We start from the raw sequence: 16897 nt of genomic DNA on the forward strand, positions 1-16897 counted from the left end.
GCCTCCTGAAAAAAATCAATAGCAACACACCATGACAAAAGCATAAGCCACAATGGAGTCCTGACTCTGTTCTAATAATCCGTGCCCCCTCTAAACTGTTGAGGCGTGGGACACTGGATCAGCTTGCACTTACAGAACATGAGTTATTGTTGGGGACTCTTCGCCAAAGGAACCTCCAACTTTCAGTTCTGCTCTGGGTCACTTGAAACAACCCTTAAACATATCGATCAGGAGCTTGTGACCAGGGAAGGCAAGGGAAAAGGAGCATTATTCATGTGCTTGGGTCACTCTCCCCTTCTGCTCCTCACTGTGAAACACATTTGGTTGCACAGAAATCTTTTTGCTGAATAGCAATTAAGAAATTTGAGCAATTAAGAAAGCAGGAAATAAATTCACAATTAAAAGCAGTATTAGCATTGAAGCTAATTTGGATGAAGCAGAGAGTATGGGCCAGCTAAAAGGCAAACCATGTAATAATTGTGTAGAAATTTTTATCAGAAGCTTTTCTGTAACTCCCTCCTCAAGGAGCAGGTGTATAGTTTGTCATCTTAAAAGGGAGGAATGCTCTTGTTAAGTCTAATTTAACCTTCAGAAACATGCTTTAAAACAAACTGCTCAGAAGATCAATAGCATTACAAATGGGAGGCTGAGGTAAAGGTTAGAAGTAGAATTTACCATGATAAATTCTAATGGGGCTTTCCAATAATTTACTGTTTTTTCTCCTTTTAGTTAGGATCATATTTTAAAACCTCCCTGCCTGCATTTAGGCTGTATTTTAAAGTAGTGCAAGAGAGAGTTTGAAGATACACTATCAATGTAGAAAAAGTCTTATATAATCACAGAATGTGGTGTACAAAACTAGAAACTTTAACTTCGAATTGTGCCTTCTCTGTGTTTCATTTTAACTTACAAGCATTTGTTGAATGTCTAGCACATGCTACAGTTGCTCCAGCATTTTTAGAGTGGGAAGGTGGCTACCACGCAACCCCTAATCTCCAGAGGGAGTGCTGCTACATGTCAGTTATCCAAAAAGAGCTTTTTCAGGAAGTGGAATGTGATGTGAGCTCTAAGGATGTTTGAAAGGGATGCAATGACGGCTAGCTCTGACTCAGAGCTTTGCTGCACATGTGGTGTACATCCTTACTGAAACCTCAACTTTTCAGTTCCCATTTTATTTATGCATATATTTTTGGGGAGCCAGGGAAATAGCAACTGTCCAGACATAATCTTTACTAGAACTCGCAAATACATCAGCATAAACACATGCTGAAGTGTAGGCACTCCTTTCTCTCTCTGTTTTTGAATGGGAATTATACTCGAGTGTCTGTTTGCAAATGTCTCTTCCCACCTTGAGTCCCTGGCGTTCAGCTCCCCATTACTGTCACTCGGTTCACCTGGTTCAGTGTTTAGAACCATGTGGCACCCTGGATGATTTTTCAGTAGAAGGATAAATAAGACTCTGAAACCCAGGAATACTGGGAAACCTGACAACCATGTCAAGGGGCAGGACAGAGACTGACTGAGAACCCATTTCATGGAACTCACTCTTTACTGTCTGCAGCTTTTCACACCTGTCATCAAGTCACTCAGATGTATGGCAATGCTCCCAGAATGATATGTTGTTAATAGTTTTTCTATTACGCCAAAGAAACTCAAAGTTAATATACTGGATATGCATTTGAAATAGAAAAGAAAGGTAAGGAGACCCTAGGACAGCAATAATGAGGAAATAAAGCTTCCTTAGTTTTGTAAACACCGCGCAGCTTTCATAACTCATATTTGTTATGTCATTTGACCTCAAAATAATCCATGCCTAATATAAGAGTGACTCAGAGAGGGTCACAGGCTTGCCAGAAAAGAGAGCTAGAAACCGTCAAAGCCAGAAGAAGGATTTATTTTGTCCTCTTGCTCTATATTCTTTTCATAAAATCACAAAAAAACTTTGTGATGCAAGCTATCCCCCTCTATCAGTGAAATTTAAGCCCAGTCACTATGGTCCTTTTGTGAACAACCAAGACCAACACAGATCATATAAAAACATCTACTAATACCGAATTCCTGAGATTCTTCTTACCCGTTATTTCCAGGGGGTTTGAGTGATTTATTTGATTAATTAGAAAGAAGCCGAGTCAGCTACCTTCTGTTGAGTCCACTTGATTGCCTTTTGCAGTAGTCTGGGATCTATTTTTATTGATTCTGCTCCTGCACCTTTCACTATTACGTTGTCAAATATTGTAATATTAAGTGGTTTGGTTTTATACTATGATTTAAGCTGCACTGAAAGGAGCTGCATTAGTCAGAAATTTGTCATGATTTAATGAAAACCTGAAATGTGTAAATGTCATCATGGACAACTTCTACAATTCATCATATCATGCAGTGGCCTCTGGTCTGCAGCAGTAGAAAATACGTACCACCACCTAAGTACTTTTCTCCACTTTGGAATAATATGCTTGCGTGTGTTTATGTGTGCATTATGCATGCACACAGTAGCTCTTACATACTATGCCGGCTTATATACCTTTCAGCTGATCTGTTATTGGTGAGAGATGCTGAGAAAAGGTGCTCTTATGACAAACAGAGAGAAGCTGAATGGGAAGAGAAATCACAAATAGCTTTGGAGAGAGAGAAGTAACATGATCTGTTAGTGTTACTAGCATGACCAAAAAGAGCGGTCTGCATATAGTCAAAGAAAGAGAAATAATGGAAAACATTAGATAGGGAGAGAGTATTAATGAGTTAATATTGTTATCAGTTCTTCCTTAGTGTCTCTTAGTGTAATTCAGTATCTCATTAATGGCTCTAAAAGGCAGATGGTACAACTCTTGTCCCACCATAATTGAATAATGCCATTTGATAAGAATATCTTATCATATTTCTAATTTTATTGGAATTATGTTTCCTTAATTGAAAAATGCATTCAATGCAAAGGTGATATCATGGTGGGACCTGAAAGATCTTATTCTTTTTTTATTCTTAAAGCACAGAAAAACAAAGCACATACACACATATATATTATATCATGATACTAGAATTTCACAGAGGTGGGGGCACCAAGTAGGAATACATGCCTAAAAAGCCTCTTGATAGGGCAATAACGAGACAAAAGGTTGAGAATCACCACTGTGGCTACAGTGATCTTTAAGATCTTTTATAATGCCATCTCTCTATGATTATGGCTTTATATCCTATATTTTACTTTTATTATGATTATTATAGCTTGGATGTGGCTTGTCCTCCCAAAGGTTCATGGATCTGAGAAGATATCAATGTGGCAGTTTTAAGAGATGGTGGGAACTTTAAGAGGTGGGGACTAGTGGGAGGTTATTATAAGTCATTGAGGGTGCCATCCTTGAAGAAGATTAAGGTAGTTCTCTTGTGACAACCCTGTTGCCCTTGCAAGAACAAGTGGTAATGAAGGAACAAATGTGAATCCTCCCCACTCTGGTTTCTTGTCTCTCCATTGACTTCCCTCTTTCTTGTACTTCCTCTATGATGCTGTTGACTGTTAGGCCCTCACCAGAGGTGGAACAAATGGGCCACTTGATGTTGGACTTTTAGTTTCTAAAACTGTGAGCTAAATATTTCTCTTTTTTATACATTATCTTACCTCAGGTATTTTGTTACGGCAATGGAAAATTGATTAATATAATAAAGAAACTGAGGTAAAAAGAAAATTATGAGATGAAAAATATAAAATCATTAGCAAAACCAGCAATGTAATTTTGTGCTTAAGGAAGTGCTGGATATAGTAAAATCTACTCTGGGAGAAGCTAAAACTGTGTAGGAGGTTTCATTTCTTTCTTATATCAAGACATGTTTTGTAGCTGGAATATAGTAGCTGGGATATGGAACTAGAACCACCTTGTGGAGGGGGTGTGGAGGAAAGCACTGGTGAAGACACTGGATAGAATTTGTGGTAGAATTCATTAATGAATATACCAATTTCTGTGCATCAATGTTCACTTTTAGGAACATTTAATGTCAAATATTTATGCAGTTGCTATTATTTTATTTCTTTGATAGAGTCTATAAGTGTCTTAAAATAAAATAGAAAATGACAAATTGATAATCACTTTTATTGCTCTTGTGATTTCATGGTGCTTTATGCATATAAAATAAATATAAATTGATTTTAATTCATAACTTCTGGTACAGGTCAATTTGAAGGAATTAAAATGAATTTTAAGGGCATTCTTTTGGCTTTTCTATAGGGATGGCAGGTAGTAGTATGTTCTCAGGACTAGACATCATAATGTAGATACCCACTCATCCATTTATCCACTCTTATGTCAACATTATGTTATAATTTATAGGTGCTTTCAAAAATGTAGCTTATACTGGCAATGTACTAAGAAAAGGATAGTAAAAATCAGAATGCTGCCACCATAAAATAAAAAAAAAAAGACTTCTTTACCTGACTTAAATAATTGAGTGTCTCTCCATTTTTTTTTTTTTAAGTTGCAGCACTTTTTTAAAATATTCTTTTTCGGTGTCGATGGACCTTTATTTATTTATATGTGGTGCTGAGAATTGAACCCAGTGCCTCACATATGATAGGCAAGTGTTTTACCACTAAGCTACAACCCTAGTCTAGTCTCTCCATTTCTGAACATGATTTTGCCAACCAAACACAAAACATGGACAATTTATTAATGTCAAAATGTCAGGGAGAGATGGAACAGGGCAATATCTAATCAGGTAATTTAACAAGTTAATAAATACACAGTTCTGAAAAGTGTTGTTTTTATTTACCTATTTGTTTTATCTATAAGGAAGGAGAGTTGAAGTATAAAACAAAACTTACGTAATCCTTTAGACAGGAATGACAAAATCAAAGGAATTTTATATTAAAGTGAATATTATCCTTTTCAAATTCTATTTTTATAATTGTTAATAAAAATGGTAGGGTATGATTCTGATTCAGGAATGGTAGGCATAAATTAACAGATTAATACAGCATGAAAGTCTAGGTTAGGCATCTGGAACTTGGTTGTTTAGAACTATATTTCATGATTTGCTATGGCATTTTGTTTATTTTAGGGTGAAATTTAATGAATTTACTATGTAGATACACCTGTAACTTTCTTGTTCGTCTATATAATTTTATTTCATAAATATGTGAACATAAATAATGCCACCCTACTGTTTATAATTAGTGTTTTTGGAGTTGTAGAAAGTAACGAAAGCTTAATAAAGTGTTATTTTCAAATCTCATTATGCACTATCACATCTTTGTGTTTTGATCTAACTTGGAAATCAAGGTACAACTTCAAGAATGAAATACATTTGCAAAGAACTATTCCAAGAGAATGCGTGCATGTACACACGCACACACTCCTATATGTACTGCCAAATAGCAAATTATTTTTTCTCAACTACTTTGTTTAATTTACATTATGTAATATAAATTATATTTCATGTAGATTTAGTTCAGATGGAAGTAGTTTCTAATCTTGCACTTGGAGAAAGAGGTACTTTTGTCAAAGGATGATGAATTATTTTTTCTTTAACAACTCTATCTATTCTTGCCACCATTAGGTCTTGTTAACTCTCATCTCTTAGTATAAAATCCAATTACCAAGAAAAGTAGCAAAGCGGGATTGAATTTGATCTTTTTTACTTGTTTGCAAGTTATTCATCTTGTATATTATCACCATATTGTCTCATCTTCAGATTGATCCAAGTTTATTTTGTGGGGTTGGGATTTGATTTAGATTAACCGAAACATTTAGATAACATGTAATACATGTTATCCTTAAAACAAGCTATGCTAGCCCAACTGAAGCTCCTAAAAGATTTGAATATTCTTTATCTAAAAATTTTTAGAATCCTTCCAAAGCTGAAAAATTCAATTCATCACCCAGATTGTCTGCATAATTGAGCATTGACTATTTTGAGTTGCATCCTTTACTTCCCAAGTCAAAATAACTTCTTTCCATCTCCGTGCATCCTGTAAGTTGCTTCCATGTGCAAGTGTTCATGTAGGGGTGGGGGTGATGGTGGTGGAGTGTTTTGGAGTCAGGCAATGAAAGGAAGAAAAGGAAAGAAGAGTACACAGGGCACTTGGGCTGAGAGGAATGGCCTATCTTCTGATCAAGTTTTTCAATTAAAGGTCAGATAATAGCTTTATTATCCCCACAATGATGTACTGTTGTTATGGTCCTCATTTCTTCTCTGTAATATTGAGGCAGACACAGAGAGCTTCCTAAGGTGTTCACGCAAATGGAACCTGAACAATACTATTTTTCTGGTGAAAGGAGAAAGAGACTAAGGGGTACATTTGGAAAGAAAACTTTACCCATGTGTAAAGGCATGTTATTATTAATCTTTGAAGTCTGTTCTAAAATAAAGGATTGTTAAGACCCTAGCAACCATGACTTGCCATATTATTTTATATCCAAATTTACTGTAGGCTAAATCTGTAATTGGACCACCTGGGCTAAAGAAATGAGGGGCCCTGACTGTGAAAGTGTGTTTGATAGCTTAATTCTCTTTGAGAGATTTCAAACAGGAAGGCTTAGGGTTCCTCAAGGGACTGAAAACAGTGGCAAAAGTAGACCTGCCAGGGCAAGAATTTCTTATTTTAGCTTTACATTTATCTTGCTTCTCACTTTCCTTCTTTGTACTCATTTGTAAAATGTGAATTGAAGAATTAATTTACCTCTCAAGGTAATATTGATGTAACTAAGAAAAATGGGTGCATAATATTTTGAAAATATAAAGACCTTTGTAAATGTCAAATTATAATGATAAACTGGGTAGCCCAATTATCCATTACAACACTTCCCACTGTTTGATTAACCAAACAAAAATTAGCAGTTTGTTTTAAATAGCATCCTTCAAAAAATGTTCTGCTTGCTCCACAAGCAGGCTTCGCCTTGTTCTTCTCTCTCTCTCTCTCTCTCTCCCTCTCTCTCTTTAACAAGGCTTAGTGTCTCATTGAACTTTCAGTGTCAAAAGGTAGCACATATTAACATTTTAAAGTTGTCTTAATATATTATAAAATCATTTAATTAAATTATAGGATCTCCATCAAGATTTTACTTTTTATTCAGGGCTGAACTCTGAAGGCTACCATGTACTATTATTTTGCCTGTTTGGTGACTGATTGAAATTCAGGTCTAAATTTAATTTTAATTTATTTATTTATATTTTTAAAATGCCAAACCGGATTTACTTTTAGGAACAAAACTTTTCCAATGATATTATTGGGTTACTTTTTTTCATTCTAGCTTTCTAGACTTGGTGAAAAGCAGTGGTAGGACTGGTAAGGGTGGATACATTTGTCAAACCCACAGAATGTAATACATGTAGAGTAAAGCACAATATAAACTGTGAACTTTGGTTAATAATAAAAAGAATCAGTGTTGCCTCGTCAGTGGTTACAAATACACAACACTAGCAAATGTTGACAGTAGGAAACAGGTGGCGGGAGAAGAGAGTGTGAGGGGGTAATGCTAATTTCCATGAAAATATATTAATTAAAAACAAAAATTCTAACTCTACACGAAGAATACAAATAATCCAATCAACAAATGGGCTAAGGAAATGAACAGACACTTCACAGAAGAAGATGTACAAGTAATCAACAGATATATGAAAAAATGTTCAACATCTCTAGTAATAAGAGAAATGCAAATCAAAACCACCCTAAGATTCCATCTCACCCCAATTAGAATGGCGATTATCAAGAATACAAGCAACAACAGGTGTTGGCGAGGATGTGGGGAGAAAGGTACACTCACTCATGCATTGCTGGTGGGGTTGCAAATTAGTACAGCCACTCTGGAAAGCAGTGTGGAGATTCCTCAGAAAGCTTAGAATGGAAACACCATTTGACCCAGCTATCCCACTCCTTGGCCTATACCCAAAGGACTTAAAATCAGCATATTACAGAGATACAGCCACATCAATGTTCATTGCTGCTCAATTCACCATAGCCAGATTGTGGAACCAACCTAGATGCCCTTCAGTTGATGAATGGATAAAGAAACTGTGGCATATTTATACAATGGAATATTACTCCGCAATGAAGAATGATAAAATTATGGCATTTGTAGGCAAATGGACGAAATTGGAGAATATCATGCTAAGTGAGATAAGCCAATCTCAAAAAACTAAAGGACGAATGATCTCGCTGATAAGCAGATGAGGACATATAATGGGGGTTGGGAGGGGTTAGCATTAGGTTTAGGGTTAGGTTTAGAGTTAGGCTAAGGAGAGCAGTAAGAATGAAGGAAAGAAGGACTGTATAGAGGGAAAAGAGGGGTGGGAGGGGTGGGGGAAAGGGAAAAAAATAAACATCATTACCCTATGTAAACGTTAAAAATAAATAAATAAACAAAAAAAAATAAAACTCAATAAGGGAGACCTCACCAGACAATAAACCTGGTGGTGCTTTGACCTTTGACCTTTCATCCTCCAGAACTATGAAATAAATTCCTGTTGCCTAAAAAAAAAAAAAAAAAAAAAAAACAAAAATTCTTTAAATAAATCATACACCACTGTTGTGGTACCCCTATTAAATATATTTTAAACTCCTCTTGTTATATTATTAACAAATACCTCTGGCATGTGCTAAAATCTGTTCCTACTTGTATCTTGTGGTCATTCCAACCAGGAACATTATCACTTCACCATGCTAAAAAATAAATTAAAAAAAATAAATTTAGAAAAAAGGAAATACTCTAAAAGGTTGTATTTAAAAGTTCCTGTCCAGGAATAGAAGAAAGAGTACTACAGTCTATATGTCACAGTACTGATAATTCTTCATGTCTTAATCCTGAGTCATGATGTAATTCCTGAATAGCAAATAAAATCCTATTCATACGCCATATCCTCTAGAACACTCTCATCATTTATTACATGTTTAAGGTGGGAACAATAAAATTATTATAAAAATATTATCATAAAAATACAACTAGGATTAACTGAATACAACTCAAGATGGCAGACTTGACTACATCTATTCATTCCCCAACCCTCTAAGGATCATGGAAATAAAGCCATAAACACACACACTATTCATAACTCAAAAAGAATATGTCTTAAAGATGAAAGAGTTAAAAAAAATATCTGTAGGATTTTACTGTACACACCATAGTACACCTTATTTTTAAAACATGTATCTGGGAGATTTTACCAAATTGATACATATACACCTTATTTATTTATAGATTTTCAGGAACTTTACTTGTTTCCTGTTGATGGAAATTTAGATTATTTTATTTCCTTTTGTAAATAAAAAATTTTAAATTAGCTTGAGTATATCTTTGCATATAATTAGAAGAATATTTATAGGATGAATTATTAGAATTGAATTTTGGCATCTTTTTTTTTATTCATTTTTTTTTTATTGTAAACAAATGGGATACATGTTGTTTCTCTGTACATGGCATAAAGGCATACCATTTGTGTAATCATAAATTTACATAGGGTAATGTTACTTGATTCATTCTGTTATTTTTTCCCTTCCGCCCACCCCTCCCACCCCTCTTTTCCCTCTATACAGTCCTTCCTTCCTGCATTCTTGCCCCCCTCCCTAACCCTAACTCTAACCCTAACACTAACCCCTCCCACCCCCCATTATATGTCATCATCCACTTATTAGCGATATCATTCGTCCTTTGGTTTTTTGAGATTGGCTTATCTCACTTAGCATGATATTCTCCAATTTCATCCATTTGCCTGCAAATGCCATAATTTTATCATTCTTTATGGCTGAGTAATATTGCATTGTATATATATACCACAGTTTCTTTATCCATTCATCAGTTGAAGGACATCTATGTTGGTTCCACAATCTGGCTATTGTGAACTGAGCAGCTATGAACATTGATGTGGCTGTATCTCTGTAATATGCTGATTTTAAGTCCTTTGGGTATAGGCCAAGGAGTGGGATAGCTGGGTCAAATGGTGGTTCCATTCCAAGTTTTCTAAGGAGTCTCCACACTGCTTTCCAGAGTGGCTGCACTAATTTGCAACCCCACCAGCAATGCATGAGTGAGTGTACCTTTCTCCCCACATCCTCGCCAACACCTGTTGTTGCTTGTATTCTTGATAATCGCCATTCTAATTGGGGTGAGATGGAATCTTAGGATGGTTTTGATTTGCATTTCTCTTATTACTAGAGATGTTGAACATTTTTCCATATGTTTGTTGATTGCTTGTAGATCTTCTTCTGTGAAATGTCTATTCATTTCCTTAGCCCATTTGTCAATTTCAATAGATGCAGAAAAAGCATTTGATAAAATACAGCACCCCTTCAAGCTCAAAACACTAGAAAAAATAGGGATAGTGGGAACGTTCTTTAACATTGTAAAGGCCATCTACGCTAAGCCCATGGCTAATATCATTCTAAATGGTGAAAAACTGAAAGCATTCTCCCTAAAAACTGGAACAAGGCAGGGATGCCCTCTTTCACCACTTCTTTTCAATATCGTCCTTGAAACTCCAATCAGAGCAATTAGACAGACCAAAGAAATTAAAGGGATACGAATAGGAAAAGAAGAACTCAAACTATCCCTATTTGCTGATGATATGATTATATACTTAGAGGAACCAGGAAATTCCACCAGAAAACTCTTAGAACGCATAAGTGAATTCAGTAAAGTAGCGGGATATAAGATCAATGCTCATAAATCTAAGGCATTTTTATACATAAGTGATGAATCTTCAGAAAGAGAAATTAGGAAAACTACCCCATTCACAATAGCATCGAAAAAAATAAAATACTTGGGAATCAAAAGAGGTGAAAGACCTCTACAATGAGAACTAGAGAACACTAAAGAAAGAAATTAAAGAAAATCTTAGAAGATGGAAAGATGTCCCATGTTCTTGGATAGGCAGAATTAATATTGTCAAAATGGCCATACTACCAAAAGTGCTATACAGATTCAATGCAATTCCAATTAAAATCCCAATGATGTACCTTACAGAAATAGAGCAAGCAATTATGAAATTCATCTGGAAGAATAAAAAACCCAGAATAGCTAAAGCAATCCTTGGCAGAAAGAGTGAAGCAGGGGGTATCGCAATACCAGATCTTCAACTCTACTACAAAGCAATAGTAACAAAAACGGCATGGTATTGGTACCAAAATAGAAAGGTGGATCAATGGTACAGAATAGAGGACATGGACACAAACCCAAATAAATACAATTTTCTCATACTAGACAAAGGGGCCAAAAATATGCAATGGAGAAAAGATAGCCTCTTCAACAAATGGTGCTGGGAGAATTGGAAATCCATATGCAACAGAATGAAACTAAACCCATATCTCTCACCATGCACGAAACTAAACTCAAAATGGATTAAGGACCTCGGAATCAGACCAGAGACCTTGCATCTTATAGAAGAAAAAGTAGGTCCAGAGCTTCAACATGTCGGCTTAGGACCAGACTTCCTCAACAGGACTCCCACAGCACAAGAAATAAAAGCAAGAATCAATAACTGGGATAGATTCAAACTAAAAAGCTTTCTCTCAGCAAAGGAAACTATCAGCAATGCAAAGAAAGAGCCTACAGAGTGGGAGAAAATCTTTGCCAATCATACTTCAGATAGAATTTTGGCATCTTAAGTATGTATGTATTCTAAATTTTTACAGATATTGTCATGCAACAATGTCAAATTTTTTTAAATTTCATAAAATATTTTATAAGTTTAGTTAAAAGAAATCAATGAATAGTAAATTCAAGTAAATAATTAGAGAAACCAATATTAACCTTAAAACTGTAAACATCTAGAACTTATACATATTCTCAGTACACAGTTAAATATGCCAACAAAGCATCATGGTATTATAGAGGGCTTCCACCATGAGTTCCAGCAAGATAAACCCTTCATACTATTGCAATTACACTAAAGTTGTGCTTAATGTATGAAACCCTTTCGTAGATTGAGGGTGGTATTTCCAGATCAACTCTATTCCCAAAGACAAGAGTTTGATTCACAATTGTTTTAGTTCTTTTTTACTCTACTTGATAATTTCTTTGTTTATTATAATAAAATCTGAATGGAAACAATTTTTATGAAAACACAAATAATATATTAATTTCCTCCTTCCTCAATTTCCGCTGGAATAAAATTAATTTGAAAGAAAAATGTAATTTGTTGTCCTTGTTCTAAGAAATTCCTCTCTGCACCAATATTTGACCTTGGGCCACAAATTTGCTATTGTGGATTGGGGCACATGTTTGATGCCACATGGTATTTTAATTTCTGTTGAGGGTAATGGCTAATGCAGTTACAGACCACCAAAAACAGCAGGAAGCCCCCTCTCCTGTTGGCTCTGTGTTACAGAACTTTGAAGTAAATGGGAGACTGTGATTATAACACATACTTCCTAGGGGACACCGTGGAGATAAAGTCGAAAACCACCATCTGGATTCTTTAAGTGCTATGCTGAGGCATGCCTAATGATGGTAGCTCTGGTAATATACCCCATACTGTCTGGCAACAGCATAATCATTGTTTTTAATACATGGTATGTAGGTCATACAGCTTTATTCAAGTGAACTGTAAAGGTTTGCATTCTCTCACTTTATTAAAAAACATTGAAATTGCCTACATTCTGCTGGAATAGTGACCCTGAAAATACACATGGCCAAATAGTTAAACTAAAAAACATGCTTGTTTTATATATTAATGCACTCTCTGCTACAAAGAACCAGTCCTTGTAAAGTTTTAAGTGAACTGTGAAAAGTTTATGCCATTATTATCCAAATGTACTTTAACCCAAGGTTAACCATTGTAATGTGAGAACAGGCGCCACTGAGCCCTAATGGAAAGCAGTGATGCTTTTTGCCCGCACGGGTTTAACCTGCCATTTTCCTAATGCGACAGTGTGAACTCATGCAGCTCAGAGCCCTGGTTTGCAAACAAACCTCCAACGTCTTTGATGTAAAAGCTGAAAACATTCTGGAGATGCTTGGAGCTTCACACAACTCTTGGCTACTTGACTTACTCCATAATGTTTAATGGGCCACGCTCTCACCTTGTCCTTTCAGACTGAAGGCCTAATCCAAGTGTGAAGTTTGAAATCAGTTTGAGCTGTAGTCCCAGATGAGTTTTGTAAAGCAGCAGAGCAGGAGAGGAATTTGTTTTACTGTGTGCACAGACACCAACATTTAATTTCATTTTTGTAAAGTTAGCTTTTCCAGGGGTGGGATTTAAGCAATGGCATGCACTGAATACTGAATAGAGCACAGATGGGCTACTAGAGGGTGAGATGTGAAAGTTCATAATTCACTGAGTAGAATTCCATTTGGAATTACTTGGTGTTTAGCGTTTTTTAAGCAGTTCACAAACAGTGGGCTCCCCAATTGTGCTAAGGAATTAAGCTATGACACCTCATATCCAGCTCTTCTGTCCCTAGCCTCCAAGGCATGTCCATCATTCCAAGATCTTTGAGAGAAAAGGGTCTTTTCCCAGTGCTGAATCACCATGTGCTCTTTGGCTGTTCTGCTCTAGGATGGAGAGGAGAGAAAGTCAAGGTTGGCCACGTTTTGGATTTTTAACACTTACTATGCTGCTGGTACGGCTTGTATTCCTTTTACATAGACTATCTCACATGATCCTTACAACTCTCTTAAAAGGTAGTGTTATCATCTTTATTTTATAGGTGAACACAGTGAGACTTAACTAACTCTTCAGAGCACACTTCTTGTAAATGGCTGATCTAGAAAGTGACCCTGGTGTGTTGATTTATTCATTAATCTCACACCTCCAAACTGTATCTATCTTGCGTGATTGTGGAAGACTGAGTGATAAAGAAAACTGAAAGTATTATTTTGCATTATTGATAATACCCTAAACACAATATAAATATAGAATGAGGACTTTAAATTACTTATTAAACCGGAAACATAGTTACTTCTAGTTAGTGACATCATTAGGGGGTTTCTTTCTTTGAAGATTTTATACATTTTAAAATTTTCATGTACTTAAAGACATACTTTTTATAATCTGAAAAAAATACACAACAAATGATATATAAAAAATGCAAGTAATACTTAATAAATCCAAACTATTTCATGATTCCTATGAACAACAACAAAACTTACATGTTGTAGCTGCCTTTATGTTAATTTTAGGGATGATTTCCTATATGATGTTTGTGGCTCAAATGAAGTGATGAACTCTATTTCATGAGAATAATATTTAATACTTTAACATTGTAATGTCACATACATTCACTTTTAAAACCATCATTTTCTGACGTATAAATACAGGAAGGTATATGAAAGACTACCATTTCATTTATCATACTGTTTCTATGGTCTGGGCACTGAAATTAAATGCTACAGATATAGAGAGGAATGACTATTTACAAATTGCTGTCACAGAGAGGAAATATCCTTAAAGGAATGTGTATTACGTTGAGTGCTGAAGCTGACTAGGGGAGCAAGAGGTCTGAATTAGTGGTTGTTAAAATGGTCACATGGGTTAGTTATAAGGAATGTATGAATTGCAAAGAAATTTAAAATAGTCAGGTGCCTGCTCTGAGTTGGTTCCTTATTTACCATTGCACCTTTGTAATCTCTCCCCTGATCCCAGTTTTTTAATTACTTCTCTCCTTTATTTTTTATCCTAATCTCACTATTTTGTTAGTCTGTCTTTAGATTCTTGTGCCTTCTTTTTCAATTGGTTTGGCTTCTGTGTCCTAGACCCTGGATTAAATGATCATTCTATTTATTTCCCCTTAGTTATTTAGAAGGAATTCCCAAAATGACTTCACCAGAAACAGCTCTTTGCCAGGGAGATGGGTCTCAAACATGTTGATCAAAATATTAAATTCTGTGGCCCTATGGAAATAAAGCTCAAAACTGACAAGGTTAGAAAGATATTTATAAAATTTTCTGGGATTTGAACACTTTTATTCTTGAATGAATTCTGATTAATATCAATTGCACTACTTCCTGCTCAGTTTACTTTTACTTATTACTTTATATTGTGGATAATTTCTAATTTCAAGTCTTGGGTTTAATCTTTTGCTAAAGAACTTTGCAAAATTTAAATCATGAGAAGAATCAAGGAGTGTTCATTAATTTAAGGAAAAGAAAGTCCTACAAATAGACAGCAAATATTTGTTGCTTATGTAGAAAATAAAATTGTGACATTTCTCTTGGTATTTAGAAAAACAAATGACTAAACCTGCCACTATTTGAAGTATGGCTCAAAGGATGAATGCTTTTGAACTTTTCATATTTATGTTCTACAGAACCTAATTTCACCAAATAATTTCATTTTCATTTGTTTATTATAAAATGTTACTTAGTTATATTATGGCTTTTTCATAAATATGTCAAATATGTCCTCTACAGGCAATATGAAGTCTACTTATTTCAAAAGTAAAAAGGTATGTTATTTTTCTCCAAGGGTTTGTAATTCATATTTTAATATCCATAAACTATGGAGGAATTGGCAGGTGGATATTAGTTCTAACATCAAGTAAATCTGTTATTTTCTTCTCAAATATATCGTATCCATTTAGTTTGACTTTTATTCATTGTTTACTTTTTAAATTTTAATTTATTTTAACAGACATAAAAACATAAAAGTTATACATTTTATGGGGTAACATGATGTTTGAATACATGTATATATTATGTAATGTTTAAATCAGATTTAACATACCTATCTCATCATTTATCATTTTTTTTGGTGAAAACATTCAAAATCCTTTCTTTTAGCTTTTTGAAATATACAGAACATTATCATTATCTATTAGTTTGACTTTCCAATTTATGAACTTTTTAAAGACTAGGTCTTCATTTAGAAATTTTTAATTATCTGTAAATGTTTAATTATACCTGATTCCTTTGATGGTTATGAAGTTCAGACTATATTTAGTTCTCTTTTGTATTTCATTATTCTCTATCAGTAAAAAAGTGGATATTCTGTGTTCATTATGTTCATTTTTCTCCTCTTTCCTGTCTTTTTTTTGCACTGGGATTGAACTCAGGGTCCCTCCATTATTGAATAATATCCCCCCAACCCCCACCCCTTTTAAGTCTTATTTTTGAGACAGCATCCCACTAAGTTGCTGAGTCTGGCCTGGAACTTGTGATCCTCCTGCCTCATCCTCCGGATTTGCTGGGATTACACCTGTACCTGGCTCGCCTACTGTTTTTGATAATCATTTTTCTTCTGCTTTTCTGTAAACCAAACTTTCTCTTGCTCCGCTGTTCTAAGTCATGAAATGATTTTCTACTGACCACACTACTTTTCAGAATTGCTTGAGTTTGATTGCTGTAGCTGAATCTTACTCTGGATTGTTTGCTGTCATGGAAAGTACTTTCAACTAAACAGATACAGTCTTAACTGTTGGCTTCATCATAGAGTCACTTAATTCCTCATAGTGTGAGAAGTAGAGGTCAGAGTTGAGAAGATTCTACAGGGAAAAGACAAAGATATTCAAATAAATCTTTCCATTTAAAATCTCCTCTTTATTTTAGAGTTTATGATCTTTAATAATTCTCCTCTCTGTCTTTATCCTTCATTTATCTTATTATCTTTCAGGTAATATTACATTTTGAACTAGACTATATTAAATTTCCAACATCTTAATCTTTGTCCTTCTTCTTTCCCTTTTAAAATTTGGTTCATGCCTGGGAATATTTTTTTTGTTTCAAACCAAAAACAAATGGTTTATTTTTATGTTTTTACTCCACGTAATATCAAATCGTTTTTCTTATTCAATGAATGAACCTTAAACATTATTATTTAGATTGATATTTTACAATCCAGATGACCATAAAATGGTTGGTTGGATCACAAACAAATGGCCTTGTTCAATTTTATTGGCCAAATATTGTGTTTCCAGTCACTTTGATAGGTTAATTGATTGGGCTCTGTTGTGTATTTAAAATGTTTTGGCATTGAAAATGGCAAG

Source organism: Sciurus carolinensis, chromosome 6 (assembly GCF_902686445.1).
Source record: "Sciurus carolinensis chromosome 6, mSciCar1.2, whole genome shotgun sequence".
Lineage (NCBI taxonomy): Eukaryota > Metazoa > Chordata > Mammalia > Rodentia > Sciuridae > Sciurus > Sciurus carolinensis.